This window comes from Cyprinodon tularosa, unplaced genomic scaffold (genome assembly GCF_016077235.1).
Source record: "Cyprinodon tularosa strain WSP-4 unplaced genomic scaffold, ASM1607723v1 ctg358, whole genome shotgun sequence".
Taxonomy (NCBI): Eukaryota; Metazoa; Chordata; class Actinopteri; order Cyprinodontiformes; family Cyprinodontidae; genus Cyprinodon; species Cyprinodon tularosa.
The window spans coordinates 493,882-518,109 of NW_024039072.1; positions in this window are offsets into that span (position 1 = coordinate 493,882).

The window sequence follows — 24,228 nt, forward strand, 5'->3', positions numbered from 1 at the left end:
TTCACAATGCATGGTGGTGAATAAGTGTCACTTTTCAGGAAAACACAAAATTGTTTGGGTGACCCCAAACTTTGGAACAGTAGTGTATGTCATAGTTTATTTCAGGGAGAGAAAAGATGGCACAGGGGTGGCACTTACCATTAAAGTGGAACATCTGAGGGAGGATAGCCTCTAACATCTCTGTCAGAGCTTTCCACTTCCAGGGTAACTGAGACTTGGGATTGTGGTGAACAAGGATAGGAGCCTCATTGAATTGCTGGGATGCTTTATAGTTTTGTAGGGGTTTTGACTGGCTAATTCAAATGAATATATCATTTGATCCCAACTATTCCATCCTACCTCTGGCTGTATGTTTAAAAACAGTCATGCTAGAAGCTGAACCCCACTTGGGCCAAAAGCCTTTGCAGCCTCTTATTAGTTATCCTTCACAATTGCCCTGGATTTTGTACCAATCATGTTTCTGTCAATGCTCCACGTCTTTCATGTCCTGTTAATGGAAAAGAAGCCCCACAGCATAATTTTGTCACCACCATGTTTCACTATGGGGCCGGTGTTTTCAGGATGGGTTTTTTTATCAAGGTGTCATGAACGCGGACAGATGGACCCAGTATTCAAGGAGAGGGAGTCAGTAGGAAAGTTCAAAACATTTATTAATAAACAAAACAAAAACTAAAGTGGAGCTTTGGCTCACGGACACTGCAGGAGGGAGGCGGGGCACCACCCAATCTCAAACATTCTGCAGGAGAAACACAGGTAAGTGACCACGATCTTCTGACAGAATATGATTATCTGAGTTGGTCACTTACCTGGTTTAACAGTCCAGTCCAAGAATGTCCCCAAAGGGGAAGCTGGAAGCTCGTCCTGGTCAGGGATCCAGAACAGACAGGAACAGACAGGGACAGGATCCAGATCAGGCAGGAACAGAAACAGGTGGCAGGATCCAGACTTCCAGGCATCCACAGGCTCCCAGGAGGGTTCAGAGTCTGACAGGGTCCGAATGCATGACCAGGTGGTCACACACAGGAGCAGACAGGATCAGGTGCAGACAGGCAGGCTCAGTGGAAGAGGGTAGCCGAGACAGGACGTAGAACCGGAACTTGAAGCAGGACTTTAAACTGGTCTCCTCCCTGGAGCCAGGCTTACTGGATAAAAACTTAACCTCCCCACATATTGAGCCAAAAACCCAGAGGACTCCGCGCGGGAGGAACAGTGGACGATCAGGAGACCAGACAGACACAAAAACCCTCTTTCCACTGACTGCCAGGATCCAGGACATGAACCAAATAAAAACTGAACAGAAAGACTGACAGAAAGACAAGCAATGATCTGGCACTGAATACTCAGGCTGAACTGAATATAAACCAGAGGAAACAGGTGAGAGGAATAAATTATAATTGAGGCAGGGAGGAAAAAACGACAGGTGAAAGGAATGACTAATTAAGGTAGAGCAAACAGGCCAGATCATGACACAGGGTTAAAAAGTTATATTTTGGTCTCACCTGACAAGACAGCATTTCTTCAGCCATATTCTTTGCTCCCCAAAGCTAATTATAATTTTTCTATAGCAGATGTTGTACACATTACATCCCTCTCGGTCCTTAAAAACTCTCAATCATCGCTTTAAAAAAATTATGATTATTTTTATTATTCAAAGGTATATTTTAAATATGGGGAATGTAGTAGAATGGGAAAAGCAGGCTTCTCGTATAGCTTCATAAACGTTTTGTGATATCCCAGCAAAAAAACTTTAGTGTTTCACCATGGGAGGTTTCAGTTGCTCTATACTTGGGTGTCTCAACACAGTCAGCATTTGGTGGAACCATAACTGCTCCTCATCAAGTTAAGTGAAGTGTTGTAAAAACATCAGCCACTGTGGGTCATTTTCCACAGAAGCTGCTGGACTGCATACTGAAATTTAAAGGGGTTACATGTGACTGTAAGCTATTCTTTAAATTTGAAAGGGATAGAGAAAAAAACTATATCTGTAAAAAAAAAATAGGACAGTAATACAGCCCTCTTGTGCCATTTTTGGTTTCCTAATTTAGCTTGCAAAAATAGAAGCTCTTCAGGCTATAAGAGTCCCCTGGGCTTTCAGTAGAAGTGTATTTCTGAGAGCAGCCGTGTTAAAGGTCATATGTTTTGGTGTAAACTGAAAGCATTTTTAGACCTATCTATCTATCTATCTATCTATCTAGCTATCTATCTATCTATCTATCTATCTATCTATCTATCTGTCTCTGTCTGTCTGTCTGTCTATCGATCTTTCTATTTATATATATATCTATCTTTCTATATATCTATCTTTCTATCTGTTTATCTATCTGTCTGTCCGTCTGTGTTTATATGTATGTATGGATGGATGGATGGATGGATGGATGGATGGATGGATGGATGGATGGATGGATGGATGGATGGATGGATGGATGGATGGATGGATGGATGGATAGATAGATAGATAGATAGATAGATAGATAGATAGATAGACAGACAGACAGACAGACAGACAGACAGACAGACAGACAGACAGACAGACAGACAGACAGACAGACAGACAGACAGACAGCATATGTGACTGACTAATCGGTTTCTTTTTCAAAGGCTCTACTCCAAAGATCATAACATTCAAGGGCAGAAAGTATAAAACCATTCAGGTAATCATGCCCTCAATACATGAGTGTATTTTGAGTTCTGAGTTTATTCAGGATTTGTGGACAAATATATATGAGTATCATCAGCATAACTGGGGTAGTTATCCCTTGCTTTCTGATAATTCTACCAAATGGGAGCATATGTATAGCAAAGAGAACTGGGCCTAGCATGGATTCCTCTGGCACTCCACAGATAATGATGAGATTTATCAAAAACATGAATAAACTGAAATGTGTCACACAAATAAGTTTCTGTTTAAGGAGTTTTGTCTAGGAATGCTTCTTTTATCTAATTCCATCCCTGTGGCTATTTAGACCAAGACTGAGCAGAGACATACAAATCAAAGTAGCCTATGTGTGAAAGTCTGCCTTCTAAAAGACAATCTCACAGTTATTTTTATGAAAATTCCTTGATTTACAGTAACTACTAGCCTTAGATAATTCTATAAATAAAACCTTCTGATCTTTGTGTTCCACCTGTACTTAGAAGTGTCATAAAAACTTAGAAGAGGGAGGGAAAAGACAACAGTGTAGGATCCAGCTTCGCGACAGAATAGGAAAAAAAGTCCCTCCATCTTGTAGTACATCTTTCTCCACTGTTTCTTCGCTCTCTTTGTCTTTCTTTGCAGTTAGATTTGGTGGCCACGTCTTTTTCTCGCTATGCCAGCTTCCTTTTTTCTGCAATACTTCTTTTTATACTCTGTCTACCTCTGGTTTTATTACAGTCCTCAGCTCCTTTCTTCTCACTTTTGTAGACAAAATCACCACCCCCTCATCGAGACCCCACCCCTCTTATCCCTGCAAAATAGACTGGATGCTTTTGCTCTCCAAAGTGCCTGCAGAAAGCCTTTCGCCGTGCTCAACAAGAAGTTGAGTAGGTAGGCATGGCAGAAAAAAAAGAAAAAAAAAAAACAGGGTCCAATTTGCTCCGTGTGTCTCATTTCAGGAAATTGCCTTTTAGAAGGACATCTTTCATAGAAGTGAGGAGTGCTAAACCTTCCTCTATAGCCCACTTGTTTGTTAGGGAATATCCTGTGTGCGGGAGTATGTACAAGCTTGTTACGTCATTAAAATCAAGCCCCAGATATTCAAAAAATAATATCTCCAGACATTTCTAATGCCACAGGATGTTGCTCACAGTCTCTGCTCATCTTCCCGCCTAAAGTCATTCTGGAACACAGATTAATGCTTTTTTTTCCCAGTGCCATTTTATGTTCAGCTTGTACTTTGTTCTTGTTTTCTTTCTCTTTTACGCTCCTCTTGCTGTTGTGCCCAGAGGCCCACAAGGAACAAAGGAGGAAAAAAGGGAGAAGATGGGTAAAGATGTGATTAGCTAATTGTGACGAATCTCCCTTACAGTAATATTTTGTCCCAGTGCCTGTTTAGATTAAGACATAATTCCTCTAATGTGAGGTATTTGTAACGCTGGCTTTGTTGGCAGCTGGTTGGCTGCTCTAAGGAGTCTCTGTCAGCCTGGTGCTATCCATCACTATCATCCATGCCAGGCAGGCCACAGTACCCCAGTACAGGCTCGGCCCTCTGGGATAGCATCGGGGTTCTGTGTGCGAGTGTGTAACTCTGTAACCATGTTTGTTAGTCCTCCCATTGTCTCTGTAAACAGCTCTTTTTTTGTCCTCCCACAAGCCACAATGATGTGTGTTTTTACAGCCTGGCGACTGCTCATTACAGCCTCAGCTTAGATTCATTTACTTTAAAGTCAAAATGTAAAGCTTTGGTGTATTTTTTTAAACCATAATTTCAGATTATATGAAATCTAAGTTATTCTTGCAAGACATTAAAAGCTGAGTTTCTTTAAAGAATAAGTATCCATAAAGTGCCCATGAAATCTGTTTTAAAAAGAAACAAATCATTTGACAAATCTTAACATCATTATGATGGAAATCCTGAATAAAGTCAAAATAAAAGAGCAAACCAAAGCTGGAATGTTTATTGATTAGAAATACAGTCAACTCACCACATCACAACTTTTTGATTTAAAATAAAATACTCCCATTTGATTTAAAAAGTTTATGAACATATTGAATTTAAAATATTAGCACTATAGGGTTTGGTGTTCGGCCGCAAACAATTCACTTTAGTTGTTAGGGGCATGTGTGATGTATAAAATATAGTGATGGATTTTTTATACATGCAATGATGAATGTGTGTGTTTGTTTTTTTGTTAAGTGTTTTGGAAAGTGTTTATGGACATTTAAATGGCCTGCCCCCTCCTATACTGTCTGAGTCTACTTACCCTTTAAAGTAGAATTGATCAAAGAAAACATCTTCTACAAGGGAAACTATTTCCGCAAACCTGGTTATCTGTTTGTTCTTTCCAAAGAGGCTACTGATCAGTGGAAGATTTTGCCTTGTAATATGAGGAGCTGTAGCCCGGTTTTCTTTTTTAAAACCAGTCAAGAAAAATCTGCTAAAGGCTGAACATATATAATCATTGACTGAATGTTTATCTGAGTGTGTGATCTGTTTGTCTGTGTTGCAGCAGTTGTTTGTGTTCAGGAGAGTCTGTGTGGTCTAAGTAGAAAGTATGCATAGTACTTTGTTTTTGCCTTGTGCTGCTATTGTATCTACATATTTATTTTGTGACGGCTAAGGAACTAAGGATGACAATTAGCTTTAGCTAGCTGTACATTGTCTCTTTAAGAAAAAAAAAAAGTTTTGTAAGACATTAAGGCCTTTTGAGTAAATAACTATTTGATTTTAAAGTCCTGGTAAAAATAAAATGTATTTTAAATACTTTCTTGTATTAATCTAAAAATTTTGCATATTTTATGTTTCTTCTCTCTTTTTTTTTTTTTTTATTTATAAAAATTGGGAGCAAGGTCCATTATTTCTGCATTATAGTATAAGTTGAATCATTAATTCTCACTACTTTCGCCTCTCAATGGCTACATTAAAGAAAGAGGGAGCGGACTGGCATTAGTCACATTTTTTGGCACTATGTCTCTACCTCCTGGTCTGCAAAGTTCAGGAGAAGTGTAATTTGGGCCTAACACATAATGATTGTGTGAGGCAGCGAGGCATAATGAAATGCCTCACTGTTCAAAATGCATCTACATCCATAAGGTGTAGTTACCTCTATATTCTCAGAAATCTAGGTAGGAGAAAAGAGACAAACCTCTAAACACAAAAAAAAAAAAAAATGTAATCCATGCTAACCCAGTGTTGATGTTTCCATTTATTTATAGACAGCTTTATATCTCTCTTCACTTCTGCACCATAAATACCAGCATTCAGACTTCCATTTAATTCACAGCTAGAAACCGTGGTATTTCCCATCCCCCTGTAAACCTGCATAACTCTTGCCTGTTTATTCCACTGCTGTATTTGTTTTTTCATCCAAGTACGCACACAGCTCTGACCACTGCAGAGGCAAACACAAATTTGAGGGAACAGCGAGTGCGAAGACAAATCCAAGGAAATTTTATTATTATGAATCGTTTTGGTTTTCTTTATGTCTAAATTGTTTGAATTTTTTGAATTTTTTTGGGTCTAATTTATGGTGTAATAGATCTATGTTGAAGAAAACACATTTTCTAATATATTTAGATAGATAGATTTATTTATTTGAACATGATACAAATATAAAAAAAAATAAAATAGTGCACAGTAACAAGAAGTGCATAAAGAAGAAGAAAAAAAATACAGATATTTGTTTCCATTAACATATCATGCTCAAAAATGGGGTAGGAAGAAGTGAAAACTTATTAACTCCTACCCCCTAAACACATAAAAACTTACAGTCCTACTGTTATAAAAAAAAAAAAAGAAAAAAATCAAAGTCAAGTGAAAGTCAAAGTCAAAGTGGCAGTCAGCAGTTACTAATATTTACCTAAAACATTTCCCTTTTTATGCTGTATTGTCTTTTCAAACCCTTACACCAAGTTGTTATCTGTAATACACACATTTTTGCTTTCTCTCACTCATATGTCTATCTCTATTGAAAATGACCTCCTTATATTTTCTATTGAATTGTATTAAACTATTGCTTTGTTTTAAATCTTCATTTAAGTTGTTCCATAACTTTACACCTTTAATTGAAATACAGAAGCTTTTTCTTGTTGTTCGCAACTTGCGCATCTTTAAGTTTGAGTAACCCCTTAAATTATACCCCACTTCTCTTTCAGAAAACATGCTCTGTATGTGCTTAGGTAACAACTTTTTAGATACTTTGAACATAAATTGAGCCATTTTAAATTCTACAAGCTCGTCAAATTGGAGAATTCTGGATTTTTTGAAGAGTGGGTTTGTATGCTCATAATAACCAACATTATGGATTATTCTAATGGCTCGTTTCTGTAGGATGGTTACCGGATGTAAAGAGCTCTTGTAATTAACTCCCCACACTTCACAGCAATATGATAGATATTGCTGTGATAGATATGGTAAAATCAGAGATTTTTACCATATTTTGCACCTACTGTCACTTCATAGATGACTATTTTGTTATTTCTTTTTATTTGAGTAATATTCAGCATTTGGGATCCCGAGTTTCATCAGGAATCTTCAATTCTCAATTCTGTTTTTTCCCCAAAGGAAATTAACTGACAGATTCCTCCTGACAGACAGCTGTTCCTCCCACAGCGGGTCTTCTTCATAACCTGCAACAGCACCCCCAGCCCGACACAGACACACACACACATCCACTATGCACACTATATACACACAAGTTACTCCCTCCCAGGAGGATAAATCTGCAATCAACTGGGCCTATAAATAGCTGTGGCAGCGCTGAAGTGTGCCACGGCTCCCCCTGCCCCTCTTAAAGAGCATCCCCCCATGCACACACACACGCTTTCCCAATCCATTGCAGGTCAGCCAGTATCTCTTTTACTACCCTGCCACCCCTCCTATTGGTGTTGTTTGCTAATATTTCTGCATGCAAACACATTAACACAAGCTAATTAAAGTCATTTGTCTTTCACATATCTTCACTTTACTTCTAATAGCTTTCAAGCAATTACAAGAAAGAACCAGTGGCCATATTAACAATTCCATCTAAATCCAAGTACTTAAACCCTTAGAGAGGGCCACAAGTACAACACCAGGGTAGAACTAGTTAGCCGTAGCCGTGGCTAATAACCTCATCAGTCAGAAGTGCTAATAGGATGTATTATTTAAGATGGTAGGGTTTGAAGGGGGGGTCAGCTGCTGCTAATCCGCAACCAAGAGGGTGGCTCTGTTTTTAATTTATCTGTTACACTGATGACCATTGTTCTATGTTAAAAAGTTCTACAGAAATAGATTTTACAGTATGCAGCACAGACTGTCTGGAGACATTACTGAGTAAAATAAAAAGTTTATAAAGTGGATGTATAGAAATATGGGCTGCCACAAGCAGTCAAAAACAGTTACATTTTATTTCAGTGGATTTTATTGAAAGGAAGTTATACATTATGAAACAATAAACATCCAATGACTGTCTCTTTCCGAGCAGCTCTATGCACGGCTGAAAGTTAGAAGTCTGGCATTAGTTTTGGACAGCAGTCAAGGAATGCAGCCTCTGGGATTTATCTGATGTTTCCTCACAGACACGATTCATATAGGTGTCCAGTTTTTCAATGTCATTCTAGTTTCCTCTTAATATTTTTAAGATTCTTAGAATGGGGATAAATTTCATTTTTTCTTGAGAAGCTGGATTGTGATGATCAAAAATCTAAAGTATTAGAATCCAGTTGCATTGTTGTTGTTTTTTATCTGTTAGCTTGTTGATTTTTTTCATTGATGAAGGATTTTTACAAATTATGTTTTTAAAGAATTTCCTATTAATTGCAATCTCAATAGCGCTGTTTTTTTTGTTTTGTTTTGTTTTTTAGACTTGTAAACTATTTATGTACAGTGAAAAACACAGTAGTATTAATTAATAACCGCCAAAAGTACCAAAAGCTGAAGTTGTTCTCGGAAAAGGAGGCAGAATGATTACCTCTACAATTTTTGGACAATTCTTCAGCCAAAAACATCAGAAAGAATTCATGTGGTCTATTTATAACTCTGGTCAAAGAATGGTCAAAGTAATTGATTGCTGATTTGACTTTTCTATAAACTATGTTTTCAAGTTCACATCAATCCCAGGTGTTTTAAGATGCCACACATCTTTGACAAAATGTTCAACTTTTAGAAATTCATTTGCAAATTTTGGTTCTCAGTTTTTGTGAAGTTTTAACTGTCTAAAACCAATTCTGTCCAATAGTAACTTATGGGTACAACTTTAATAAGGGTTTCTACTATCTTTCAGTTATCTATAATATATGTGTAGTTTGCATTGTGAAATCAGTAGCCTCTATGTGGATATTACAGGAATGTAGATCATTGCCTTCACTTTTTATTTTGTGCAATCTGAAAACACAAATCTGGTGACTTCACCATCAATTCCCAGTACATTGCACAACATAATGAGCCTCTCTGTAGGCTAAACGTGCAATTAAGCAATAAGGTTGCACAGTAGATAGATATTTGAGTGTCCCAGGCTCAAAAGCTAGATTTCCTGACTTAGTTTAAGTAAAAAAAAATGCATAGACTAAAATGTTTTATGAAAATTATTTTAAGGTTATGGATAACAAATTTGGGCAATCTTAAAATTCCTTTTTTTTTTTTTATTAGTACTGAATATAGAAACTGATGGCATATTTGTAGTCTTTAAAGTGTTTAAGTCTTAGAAAAAAAAAATCTGAACCAAGTCAAAATGGGTACAGGCCAGCAAAGCCTGTTTCTAAATTCAATTAAATATGAACACCATGTATAAAGTGTGCTCTATGTTTTGTTTTCAAAGATAAAAAAAAAGTCATTCATAGAAGTAGACAAAGTCAATACTGAAAAGGTGTGTTGAGTGGCCTGTGTGGTGGGCTTCGGGGCTTAGAAAAGGTCAGTCTGACATATTGATGAACCTTGTCAATTACGACTCTGCCCAAGTTAAAACAAGAGCTTTTTTTAATTGATCAATCAACTTGTAACTCAGTCAGTGACTATCGTTTCTGTCTGCAGGTGCTTTTGTGCAAGCAGGTAGATGTGTGCGACACTCGGCTATTGTGGGTGTGTTTGTGGTTACTGCTAGCAGACCCCTGACCTTTCCATGTACTGATAACGTCCCCAGAGAGCAAGGGATGGAAGCATGAAGGCTGATCTGGGAAGGGTGGATGGGGAGAGGTGGGGGTGCGGGGGCTTTGTTTTTCCAGTGCTGGCCTTCATGTCACAAGAGCTTTGATGAAGCAGACAAGCTGGGGGGTTTTTTGTGTATTTTTTACCTGCCTAAAAACGCATGATTGCTCTCACAAAAAAAAAAAGAAAAAAACTTCATTACAAATTGTATTCAGCACAGTCTTTTGTTCTTCTATTTTGGAATTTCTACTGCACACCAGCAGTGACAGAGTCATAGGTTGGTGCTTACTTCAGGAGAGGGAGGAAAAAAATCCCCATGTACACCTATGCAGTGAAAGCAGTCTAGAGTGTTGATGCCAGATTTAATTGTTGGGGGCAAAGGAGAGTGTAAACTGTACGCCTGGCAGACAATAGGTGCTAGTGTTACCAGGCTGCATGGTGTGTTAATGGAGAAGCTGGGAGGAGACGTTTGAGCTGTTTTTTTCCTCCTTTTTTTAACAGAGCTTCCGACCCGCAAATCACATCACTCCCCCACACACCCACACCACCGCCACACACCCATCACCCTGCACTGTCCCCGTTCCTCCCCCATCACACACTCACCATTTGCTCATCCATCACCATCACCTCCCGCTCCCCTCTCTCCTCCGTCTTACATCTCTCGACCCATCCAATTTTGTCCCTAGCTCTCCTCCGCAGAGCAACGTGCTTTTGTCCTCCGTCTGAAACTCTCCTCCAGCTCACCTGCTTTCTCCTCTCTGCCGGTGTCTGATCGCCAAAATTCAAGCTGGCAGTTGTTGAAGTGGCCGACAAATGACAGCTCCTTATGTGGGTGTGGGTTTTTTGTCTAGACACATGAAGTCTGTTGTTTCATCTTTGGACCTATTAAATCTCACTAAAGATTTATTTTAATCCCTGGTTTGTGATTTGTTTATAAAACTGACTTTATTTTCCAAACTGGCATTTCAAAATGTATGCTGAGCTTAATTGGGCTGTAGTAGTTTCAGCAATGTTACCACAACATAAAAACTGATAACATGGTTTTAACTTAAAAAATATGAGATAACCACAGAAAATGACATCTAACTGTGCAGTGAATTTTGAAAAATAGAAATCTGAAATGTGTATTTTGCATTAGTATTTTTCAGTCCCTCTAGTGAAAGTCTTTATTGAACCGCCCTCTCACAGCAGTTTCAAAGTCTTTTGTGTCAGGTCCCTTTCAACCATAGCCTCGTTTTGACGACCATTGTTTTGCAGAACTGCCAGAGGTCAGTCAGATGTGATGAAGTGTCTCTGTGAACACCTATTTTAAAGTCTTTCCAAAAATTCTCAGTTGGTTTTTGGTCTGAACTGTGACTGTTACATTTGCATGCATGATTATGTTTCAATGTAAACCAACTAATTAGCTCAATGCTTTAGTTAAGGATAATTGTTCTGCTTTAAGTACTTCCTTTCCCCAGTCATTTACAGCCCCTGAAAGGTTTTCTTTCAGAAATGCATTGCTTACTCTAGTTACTACTGCACAGCTCCCTGTCCCTGTTCAAAATCCATAGCATGATTCCACCAGCACTGTGTTTAACCATGCAGCTTTTTTAAAACAACATTTATATGCAATGCTAGTTTTTACATTTAAGCCAGATTGAAAAATTCTGGTTTCAACTAGCTAGAAGTTCTTCTTTCACACATTTCCTATGATGCCTAATTGGATAGTGCCAAATCTTAAGCATGGATCCTTACAGCTTTCTAGAAGCTAAATTATTCTCTTCTTTCCACTGATCTTTAAAGCACAACATTGTGTTATTCATTCACAAATATATGAAAAAAAACCTCTAAGGTATTTTATTTAGAGGAATTAAAGTAAAAAGGGATGAATGCCAATGCATGCCACCCTTTTTAGATGTCCATGACAAAAGGCTTGAAAGAATAATTGTACTTTATTTTGTGTGATTAAATTTTGTGCTGTATTGTGTAAAGCCATCAATTAAAATACTGCTAAAAATTCTAAAGATTGTGCCTTTAGAGTAACAACATTTGAAGAAGTATGTAGAGATTTGCAGGGTATAACCAGACCAATTAAACTGTGTGCAACTTGGCAGAACTGAAATGAAACTAGAGAATAATTTGCTGTTTGGATAAAACTTAAGTGGTTTCCTTGAACTAAAAGCAGTTTTTATAAGACATACCTCAAGACAATTTTGGTCTCCTAAAACCTCAAATGAAATTGACAAATCCTTAAATATATGAGCATTTTTATTCCTGGTTTTTCTTTGGAAATACCAACCAAAAAAAACAACAACTAGGGTTTATCATGTGTCACATCTTAAACCTGATACTCCTGAAGCACCCTTTTACTCTTTCTTCTCCCTGTCAGCACGCTCCCCACACACCCCTAAGACACGCACACACACACATACACACACACCTATCACAGAACCTGAACTAATCCCACCTTCTGGCCTGTTTTTCAGGAGTTTTAACATGAGCTGAGACACTCAAACTCAGAATTAAGTAGCATTAGTTATGACTGCAGGGTACGGCACTCTGCCCTCAGACTATCATGTTCATGCCATTCTCACAACCAACCCATGCTTTAATGTCATACCCACCAACCCCACACTACCCCCCCACCCCCACCCCAACCGGTTGGTGGGTCCCCAGGCTCTCTTTGCCACTCATTAACCTTGTCACGTTTATGGTATGAATTAAATGATTCCAGCGATGCAGCCCCATGCACAGCCAGACCTTAACCTCCCCCCTCCCCCACCCCTCTATGTCTCCCTCCTTCACTGCAGCTCAAGGCTTGAGGCACAGCTCCAGGCACTGCACTGCACCCTCATTATTACGGGCCTGGTGGTCTGCTCGGCACACTGTTGTTTTAGCATGTCCAAGTGTCAGGTGTGCATGCGTCTGTCAGTGTGCGGATGGTTGATGTTTTAATGTCTGAGTGGAAGCAGCGCCCTAACAGAGGGGTTTTTGTGCACCGGTGTGGAAAGAATTGGCAGAACGTGCAGGAGGTTTATTTGTTTTCATTCAAATACCAGACATCTGCTATTTTATAATCATTAAACCTATCCAAAGCATGGATTTGAATTTAAGTCAATGAATAATTTCTTTAGTAATAGCAAAGGGAAAATCTATATGTGTCCTAATATGTTAAACAGCTATAAGGAAACATTCTCTGTTGCTCTATATTTGGTTTGAAATATCTAAAAAAAAAAAAAAAAAAAAATCATAAAATGCTTTAAGAAGACAATGTTTAATCTTTAAGAATGTTGTCTCCTAAATTGACATCTAACTAAACTTCTGGACTTATATCTAATAATTGTCTTTGCTGTTTGTAATGCAGTGTACCAAAGTTAGGACCTTAAATTAATTTCAGTCTACACAACATTTCTCTTTTTTTGGCCTTTTAGCTTGCATTTTTGCTTATAAGGTTATGAGTTATAAAACTATGTAACTCATAACATTCAGTATTAAAAATGTTTCGTTTCTTTTTAAATCATATATGATATATTAATTATTGAAGGGAGTGATTTTTTTATTTGTCATTTACCATAAGTTATAACCATCAAATTCAATGGAGGCAAACTCTTTAAATGGCTTCAATCTCTTGGATTGGCTACTTGTTCTTGTTTTAATTTAAATTTAAATTAAATCCTTGAAAACATAGTTGTTTTTATTTTACAAATATTCCATTTATTTTACATTAGCTGAAAATAGGCTGACTTATTAATGAAACATTTATGACTTTGATACAATAGTTTAGTATTGCATTCTCAGAGCTTTTGTAAAACAGACACCTCATGCTAGCCAGAGTTTTTTGATATTAAACAGGTTGTTTTTATGCAACAGTTTCCTAAAAAAAAACATAACACTGCTTTGAGTTTTCTATTCACGCTCTTTTTAAAGCATCCTGTATTGTAGCATTTTAAATTGGCTGCAACTAACCATCTGTTCCTGAATCATACTTTTAATTTAGGAGTACATAAATTAAAAAAAGTTGGAACAGTCTGTAAATTAAAAATTTTGATAAAAATCATAAATTCTTTGTAATATTGAGCCATTAAATCTAAAAGTAAGAATTGCTTCTTAACCTCAGTCTGATTTTTTTATTTATTTATTTTTTTGTGTGTGTAATTTTATGAAAAGCAAGTTTCTATTAAAATAACTCAAACATGATTTGGCATAAAATATTTACGTTTTAATGTTTATAGTATAATTAGCTTCTTTACAGAAATCCTCTGTACTAATACAAAGCAGTTTTTGTACCAGCAACCGTGGTGCAGCGCAGCAGTGTGTGCAAACCAGCAAGGGGTTTTGTTTCCTTTTTGAAACAGTTTTTAAAACCAAAGGAGGTTTGTGAAAAAAAATACTTTTTTCAAGATGTCTATTCACCTTTGAGTGGAGCACTTGTCCATTTTTGGTATGAGTGTGTGGTTATAGTTTCAGCTGGGATTGTATTTCTTTCCTTTCATGTCAGAAAAACTGCATGAATCCACTTACCCTAATTTTTCTTTCTGGCAGAAAATGAAGCACAGGGTGCTGGGAAATTTTAAGATTAATCTTGCACTTCGATGATATATGTATAGCCTTTTCTTTTCTGAAATGTGTTTTTATTCCCATGCTGTACAGTCTATTTTTTAGGTATGCTTTCATTGAGTATTTGCTTTGCTAGTGACAACTTGATTTTCTCTCTGTAGGATAATTAAGGATATTTCTCTTCTTCTGTTGCCCAACTCATAGCAGAATAAGAACCTTTATTATATAAATCACTTCGTTTAAATTAGACTAAAGCTGTTCTTTAACATATCATGTAATTCAGCAAATTTTTTGCCTTTAAAAACAAAAAGCAGACCCGCATCAATCTAAATAAAAATACCCTCAGTATTTTATTCATAAATGCAGGAAGACGTGGCTCTCTGCCTTCTTGGCGGCGCCTTTACACCTGTTCAGAGTAATAGCTTTAATATGCTCATAAATCGAAGTCCCCGTTAAACTGTCACTGTCAAAGAAGAGGAGGGGTTTGTGTGTGTGAGCAGTCTATCAGTTGAATCATTCTGCTGCCATGTGTTTATGGCTGTAAGATAATACATACACACCTCCTTGATTTCACTCTGATTACACTCTTCTGTTTGTTGTTGTGTGTGTGTTTGTTGTTGTGTGTGTGGGATATGGACATGCCAACTGCACTTATTACGACCAATATCCGGGTTATGTCAGACATTATGAGGAAACGTAGAGACAAAATTGTTTCTGTCAAATCGCTTTTTTTTAATGCAAAAAAAAAAAAAAAGAATCCCACCTTTTAATTTTGTTTAGTGAAAATGTTTGCTTGTTTAAGCCTGTAGTCTAAGTAAATAAAGAGCTAGCATGATCATATGGCTAAACGAAGCATGGTGAGATGAAAATATAAGGAGACTATACAGTTTCAGTAAGACATTACATTTATTATGGACATGGATTTTATTTAAAACTTTTGATCAACTATTTAAACTGTTATTTCCAAAGATGATGAGGATTTAACAACTCAATTTTACTATCTTTAAAAAATAAAACAAGGTATTCAAGTTTAAATTTAATGTAGATTTTTTATTAAACCAGATCAGAACGATGCTTTAGGGATATTGTTTCAATATAAAACATTTTATATTTAACAAACTGTAAATACAACTCTAAATCAGGTATACTATGTCACAACATGAAATACAGTGCACCTGAATAGCACTGTTTCATGCTTGGTTATTATAGTATTTGGCCAATACTAATAATCTAGCTGTGCCAACTACAAGCATCAATTCCCTCATCACTCACCTCAGCATGTTGGGTGGTTGAAATTAAAAGCTGCTCACACTAAAAATTGAAGAATGGCTGACTGTTTAACGAACCTGGCTTCTAAGTGTCTGACCACTTGGGTATGATATGTAATGTAAATTTCTTTATTGTCCCACAATGGGGAAACTCACTCTCTGTATTTGTTCCATCCCCTTGGGGAGGGTGGGCTGACACCGTGTGGTGCCCGGGGAGCAATGTGGGGTTAATGGTTTTGCTCAGGAACCCAAAGTGCAGGCTGTGGGTGTCAAACCGCATACTTGCAACCTCCTCAGAGCACAAACACACTGCTCCAACCATTAGGCCAACACTCCCCAATAGTTGAGTTGATGCATCAATCTATCAGGAAATTGCATTAAGTGAGGGCGTGGGGAGGGGTCCGAAAATTACTTATAACACGTCTTACTGCAGCGATGGTCTTGGTTATATCAGATATGTCTAATCTAGCTTTTATTGCAAGGTGCATTATATACTCTACTAAGCCCACAAAATATGCAGTACGCATACACCTGCCAGAGGGGGGTGTAACTTTCGAGTTGTCCAAATGTGAGTTGACTCAGTCTAATTAAGTCTGACAGAAGCAAGCTTGACATACACCCTTTTTCTCAACCAAGTACAATGCTGTTAGATTTGCCATTAATAGCATAATTACACCCTCACCGTACAGTTCCTTTGAATAAAAGCATCCACCAGGTACATACTGTAAATAAAAAATATTCAAAGAAAAAAAGTCAAATGTACACATTAAAACACACACATTTTCTTTAATACAATTATGACAATTTTGAATTATACTCCCTTACCAATGTGACCATAACCATTGCAGCTACAGTCTTTTCCTAAACAGTCTCATGCTTGGGCATTTTAATGTCCAAGCATGAGACTGCATTAATTGAAGACAGAGTTGTTTCCATACTTTCGCACCTTTTAATACCTCCCCCTCTCTCTCAACAAAAAGTTTTTTTGTTTTTTTTTTATGCCGTCTGGTAGCTTTTTATTTGTACATTCAATTGGTCATTTAGGAGCACTTTGGTCTTCCTGGTGTTGTTGTAAAGTGCTATATAGATAAACATTAATTTGATTTGTTCTACCTAATCTATTTAGACTACAACAGCTACATTTCATATAAAAGTTTCAAATACAGTAACATGAACTTAGCTTTTTTCAGGTTCAAGTACAATTTCTTTTGTCAACCCATTTTTCAACTTGTCGATTTCTGGTATGATATCATCCTTGAGCTGCTGTAAGCTCTTACTTGTATAGAAAATATCTGTGTCATCGTCACACAAAATAAACTAGAATACATTTGTACTATTATTTATTTCAATTTTCTCTCGCTTTGTCCTTTTCAGGTTCGCAGTTGAGCTGGTGCCTGTCTCTGGCAGTCTATGGGCGAGAGGCGGGGTACAACCTGGACAGGTCGCCTGTCTGTTGTAAGGCAACACGGAGACACACAATCAAGCACACACACTGACACCTAAGGAGAATTTAGAGAAGCAAATTAACCTAACAGTCATGTTTTTGTTCTGTGAGAGAAAACCGGAGTACCGGGAGAGAACCCACGCATCCACAGGGAGAACATGAAAACTCCTTGTAGAAAGACCCTGAGCCAGGAATCAAACCCAGAACCTTTTTGCTGCAAGGCAACAGCACTACCCACTGTCCACCGTTCAGCCAAGAAAAGAGAGTAAAACGTATTGGTCCCAATTTTAACCCATGAAGGACACTACAAGCAATTTCCAAGCATAAAGACCGATATTAAATTCTCTACTTTATGTAGGAAAGGGAATTCTCCTGTTACTGTGTCAGGCAGGATTTTAATTGAAATAGTTTTTTAGTTTTTTTGCTTTGATTTATGCTTGTGACAGTCGGGATGAGTGTAATATGATAGCATTATTATGTTAGGGTGACCAAACGTCCGTATTTCCCAGGACATGTCCATATTTCACGTCCTGTCCCGGGCGTCCCGGGTTTTTTTTTAGAAAGTGAGGAAATGTCCTGTTTTTTAAATTACCTTCATTGGACCATTAAATTTACAGGGTAATCCCTGAGCCGCGTCAACAACATTGCAAGAGCGCAAATGTATGTTTATTGACGATTTACAAAAGAGTTTCCCCGCTTTCAGACCGGGTCAAGACAAATGGGAGGCCTTGTGCACAGTGTGCAAAGCAGGCACATATGTCTCGGTGTCCAATGGAGGTGCAAGGGATCTGAAAAGCCACCTGGACACCGGAAGTAAAGATAGTCTATTGATATGTTTGTTCGTTTTTGGTACATTTTTAGTTATTTTTGCCACACAAGAGGTATTTTTTTTTTTTTGTCTACTGTTTTTTCCAATAGTCTACAGAACAGACATTATTTTGTTCATTGCTGAGGCTGAGTATCATCTGTTATTGGGAGTTGAGAGTTATTGTTAACTTTTATTGTTAAGTGAGAGATGTTTAGATGATCATTATTTCTTTCATTTCTTTCATTGTGCTATTAATTCATTACAGGAATTGTTAAGCATTTTTAATAAATACATTTAGACTAGAATTATAATTTGTAATTGAAGTTATAGTTATTGCTGTTGACTTTTACTGAAAAGCATTTTTAATAAATCAGCTGTAAATATGATGTTATTGGAGGATTACGTAGGCCTGACAGAACCCCTACCCCCCCCCCCCCCCCCCCCCCCCCCCAAGCTCCAAGGTGTCCTGGTTTTCCTAAATGAAAATATGGTCACCCTATATTATGTGGTCTGTTCGATTAATATTGATTTGGTGAATTCTTTTTTGAGGTCTGTGAGCGTACTGTGAGTTGAGTAAGTTGGCAGATTATCTGACGTATGTGGATAGAGTCATTTAACCCCAGCCAATTTGCTGTGCTAAACACCTTGTGTTTTTCCAGTTTCTAAAAGAAATGTGAAACTCGGGGTGGAGTTTCCATAATGGGAAATGCTGATTCATCTCTTTAAAACATTGGATAAACCTGCAGACAATTAGTTTGATGGCACCAGCTGCATATCATGAGAATTAAGTTGTTGACTTATAAATAAGATACAGAAAACCTTCTCAGAACAAGACTTGAGTAAATCATATCTATGTGACCGAACTCAGATGTTCTGACACTGTCACAGCACTCACAGACTGCATCATGTAAGATGGTTGCAGTTTATATGTGCGTATACACGTTAAACATGTGACTGTTTGCCTGCCTGTTTACTTTATGCAACAGCCATTGGCAGTTAGATCGCCTCTGAAGCTCTCCTCCCAACTTTAATTAACTACAAACACACACCCTCTCACACAGATTCCCCCTGAGAGTCCAGGGGAGTGAAGGGAAGCAGGGAAGGAAAACAAAAATATTCCTCTAACTGAGAAAAGGGAACCTGCTTCCAGTAAAGTGAGGAAAAAATGTGCAAAAGGTCGTGTGTGTGAGTCTGTGTTTTCATAGGAAGCAGTGGCTCAACTCTGTATCATCAGGAACAATGATGGAGTGACGCACACAAATAAAGGGAAAATTAGTTTTGGGTTTTTAAAACATCTCTTCTTTGTTGTGCTAGAAAACAGTCAGGCATGTGAGGGGTAACACCCAATTTAAAGTGGCTCCACTTACGTTTGATCATTCACGCATGTGTATGCGCTGCTGGATGACCAGGAAGACCGTCCACTATATGCATGATGTTCGTCACTTTAACAGATTGCAGTGGAGAAGTCAAAAACAGAAAAAGCTGTATTTTTCATTTTTGATTGATTGAAACACAAATAAGTTTAGAGGCCAGCTGACAGCTGGTGAATATCCTGGAGTTTAACAAGCTCAAACTGAGGTAATTTCACTGTATGAAATCAGTACTGTAATACTTTGTTAATTACTGCAGCATGTTACACAACTAAACTCGGCTCCTGTGGGGAGAAGAACATAACTTTGATTCAAAAAGTTTTAAGCTTTATGTTTATGGAAAAGTATGGAATTTGATATACGTCTTAAAGTATGGAAAAATACTCAATCAGAATTGAGCTCCTTTCCATTGTCTAAATATTAGAGATGTCCTTCCTTCTGCTCCATTCCTTCTCACAAATGTATTCCACCATTCCCTTGTTTTCCCCTTTCCATCTGTGGTTCTTCCTTCCTGTATTCCTCCATCCCTTCATTTTGCGTTTCCTTCCCTGATGCTATTATTCTTTTTGTACCCTTTTTTTTGTCGTAAAATATTTTCTTATCTACATTCTTCCCTTCCTTCTTCCTTCTTCCTTTCTTCCGTTGTTCCTTCCTTTTGTCTCTCCCTCTTCAGTTCTGTCATTTGTCTCTTTATTTCTTCTTCCTTTAAGTTCCTTCTTTTGATCTTTCCTTGTGATCTTGTTTTCTTCTGTACTTGTGTCCTCTTTCCATCCTCACACATGCTCCGCCTTTCTTTCTTTCTCTTTCTTTCTTTCTTTCTTTCTTTCTTTCTTTCTTTCCCTTCTGCCTTTCTAACCTCTGTTCACCATAATTTGTGTCCTAATGCCATTACACTTAGTTTTTTCCCCATCTTAGGAGGTTGAAATATCTTTTCTATACTTTTGCTGCCCTTTGTTTGCATTATATGCCAAACTTCTTTATTTTTTTAATTATGGAGATAAAGAAGTTTAAAAACCAATTAATACCCACAACTTAAAAGCTTTGTGAAGTTAAAGGCAAAGCAGGAAAAAAATCCTAAAGAGGTCATGCAGCAACAGAAAACAAAATGAGTTAATTTCCAAAGCTAACTTACAGTGAATAGGTGAGCTCCATGTTAATTCTCTGGCATCTGTTAAGCAAACTATTGTTAAATCATTGATGGGTGTCGCACAGATAAATAACAGCTGTTTTAAAATGTTTTTAAAACATTCTAGATGCTGTCAATAAAAAATACAACTTTAAGGCTTCATCTGTTGATGTGACCTTTAACCCTTTTTCCTCTAAACTGTCAGTGATGCGCTAACAACACAAGGATGGGGTGTGGTTTAGTTGTCAGATAAGACCTTTATGACAGACACAGTAATATTACATGAGATCAGAACCAGCCGGCAGTGAGTCACCATCAGCTCCAGGCACCTGCGTCATGATTTTCCATCTCCGTCAATCATGTGCTCATCCAGAGACAGAGAAGTAAACAAAGCAGAGCTTAACAAGGAAGGATACATCAGAATAAAACAGGAACACCTGTCCAATGCTTTCCCCCAGCTGTGAGAACTGTCTTTTTCCTCTATTTTTTTCCAGAAACTCTTGGCAGAAACATGCTTAACACTACTCATGCTCCTCCACCTCCCTGTTTCTCTGTGGTTTTGGAGATGTCACGTCTGACTGGGTTTGAAGCGCTTCTGTGTGGATATGATGATTTTTCTTCTACACACACACACAGACATATATTCATCCACAGTGGGTTTCATGCACTCTGGAAGCTGCAGACTCTGCTCTCCGTGGTTTGAATCTGCTTTGGGTCAGTTTGATCTGGATCCTTCTACTCCACTGATTGTTCTACCTACCTACCTATCATAAGCACTGTGAGCTCAAAGCATTCAGCAGGGGAAGAAAAAATCAGTGGTGCCTAAATAAACACCGCGCAATGCATTTACTGCATTCAACAACCATTTTTAGGTTCTGCAAATATAACATTTTGTTTTTTGTTGTGAACTTGAAATAAAATCCTTCTTTTATTTGCAAATTCGAATCTACCCAAATCTGTCCATTTCTACCAAACACAGCTTTACAAAATTGTTTATTAGGCTTGTTCCCTCATGTCACTTTAGAAAAAAACTTTTAAGTGTGTATCTCAAGGATGTTATGACCAACCTACAAGATTCTGGGCATTATTGTGAAGTCACATTTTTATTTATTCTTTTAAATCTTTGTATACTAAGAAGTAATATATATATATATATATATATATATATATATATATATATATATATATATATATATATATATATATATATATATATATATATATAATATATATATATATATATATATATAATTTTTTTTTTTTTTGTCACATCTGTCACATATGCTCATCTATGAAGAGCACAGAGCACCAGCGGCAAATGTGCCAATCCTGGTGTTGTCTAGGAAATGCCTAGTGTCCTGCAGGTGTTGGGCTCTGGCAGTTCTCCTGTTCCTCCTTGCACAAAGGCAGAGTTCCTTGCGATCCTGCTGATGGCTTATTGTCCTCATACAGCCTCATCTACGGCTCCTGGGGTACTGACCTTCCGCCTAGTAGTGTCTTCAGCCTCTGGAAGCCACAGTGACAGACCCAGCAAGCCTTCTTGCCACAGCTTGCATGGATGTGGCATCCTGGATGAGCTGCACTACCTGAGCCACTTGTGTGGGTTGTAGAGTGCCTCATGCTACCACGAGTTTGAAAGCACCACCAACCTTCAAAAGTTACCTAAACATCATGCAGAAAGCAAAGGTACCTAGAAGTAGTCTGTAGTCCCCACCTGCAGAAACACTACTTTACTGTGTTTGTCTTGCTTAATGCCAATAATTTCAAGCTGTTGTCCAATTACGCAACAGAATGTGAAATTGATTGTCATTCAGTGTTGCTTTCTAAGTGGACAGTTCGATTTCACAGGGGTTTGATTTGATTGAAGTTATATGGTGTTGTTTTATTGTTTATGTAGTATATTTTCCACAACTAGATTAACAGAATCCATGACCTGCAGACGATGTCACCCTGTTGTTTCCAGCAGCAATTAGCAATGGTTTCGGTTCAAACACAGGTTGAGAAAAACTCAGGGGAGGATATTTCCTTTAGGACATGATCAGATGACCGGGAACAGACTGCTCACATTTTCCTTTACATGCAATGTAAGTAGAAAAAAAAAGAAAAAGAAAACATGAGATGACTATGTGTTAATATGTGTTTAGTGAGTGTGTGTTTACATTTTCGGCGATTCAGCTTTGTTAAAAAACAAATATCGGGTGTGTGAGTGACTATTAGTGCCATCGGCAGAATTTGCACAACTCGAGCTGATGTTGGCACATGAGCCCGGGAGGATTCGGGAATATGTTTTTGCAAGCTTTTTGTTACGGTTTCCTCTCTGTGTGCTTATAGGAACCATTGTACAGTGAAAAAAAATGTATACTGTAGAGTAAGTCAGAAAGCGAAAAAAATTCTACTGACTCACCAGTTTGATCCAAAAAGTGTTTTTGCTTCTTCTCTTCAAAACTAGGTTTACCATTCAGAAAGAGGGAGCTTTTATTGTACATTTTACTTGAATTTAACAACATTGCTTGTCTAAACTAACATTGAATTCATTTTCAAATGGAAGGAAAAGCATAAAGAAATTAAGACAAGAGTCATGAAATGCATTTATGCAACAAATTTATATTTGATCATGACAGTACCTCTAATCCAGTTGAAGTCATTAAGTCATGCTGTTGTTTAATGTTTTCTGCAAAAAAAAATCGCTATATCATTGCTATAAATACGATGGCTATATCATATATATCATTTAAAATGTTTCTGTTTACACCAAGCTTTTCTAATGCAATACTTCAAAAATAAATTTAATTAATCAAATAATAAAACATTGATAGAAACTGGTCTATTGCTGTAGGTTCTTAACCAGAGGAAAGGATGCAACCACTTGGGAGCCAGTCATTCAGAATGATTATGATCCACTGACAGGTGGAGCTCTGATTTTTGCCTTTAATTTTTGCCTTTAAGTGGCAAAATTGATATATATATATAAACATTATATTTATTTAAAATGGAGGTAAATTACACATTTGTGACAACATCTGTAACTGTATAATTGTAGAGCAATGTTCACTGATCCAATTTTGTCTGAAAAACATAAAATAATTTTATCACATATTCAACTGATTGAGATGAAATTTTTCCCCCATATTTATTCGTTTAGCTATGTTGCTTTCCTATATATGTTGACATGAAGTAGGAGATACCTTTTATCTTTTTTCCTAGACCGTAAAGAAACCCTTGAGGGATAAGCATTTAGTTATAAATATAATAATCTGCATAATAAATACAAATACAGTCTTTTTATATCAAAGTTTGTCTACTTTAAGATTAACACAAACAGGGGGGAAAAAATCCTTTGAAGGGCGAGGCAGTAATAATACTCAGATGTCATAAAAATAGTAACAGTCATATCTTATTTGCTTTCGTTGACAGATTGACAAACCGTTCAGCTGTGGGGGGGTGGATGAAGGTTTCTCTAAATCTTTCAGACTTTAATGCTCTCAACTTCCATATCAATGCAATTTTGCATCATGCTGATGAAGACATTTGAATTGAGAAAGCTTCCTGGAGAGGTGACGAAACGTCTTCAAATCTTGGAAACCAAGTCCAGTGGATATTTTTTTGAATTTTTACGGAATTTTGCACCATATTTTTTTCTCTCCATACTGTTTACATTTGATCATTGCTGCACTTTATGGAATGAAAATGTTAATTTCACTGCTAAACTGCTGCTCATTCACTGTCTGAAAGCTGTACAAAACAAATGTTTTAAACTTTGTCATTGTTTGTAAAAAAAAATGTAACACAAAGTTATAAAGGAATCTCCCAACAAGTCAAAGCCAAAGAACAGCTAGATTTTTTTATTCTATTAAGATTTAAAACGTCCATTTCCTTTGCCCAGCTGTTTGAAAACTTCAATAAAAACCTGGT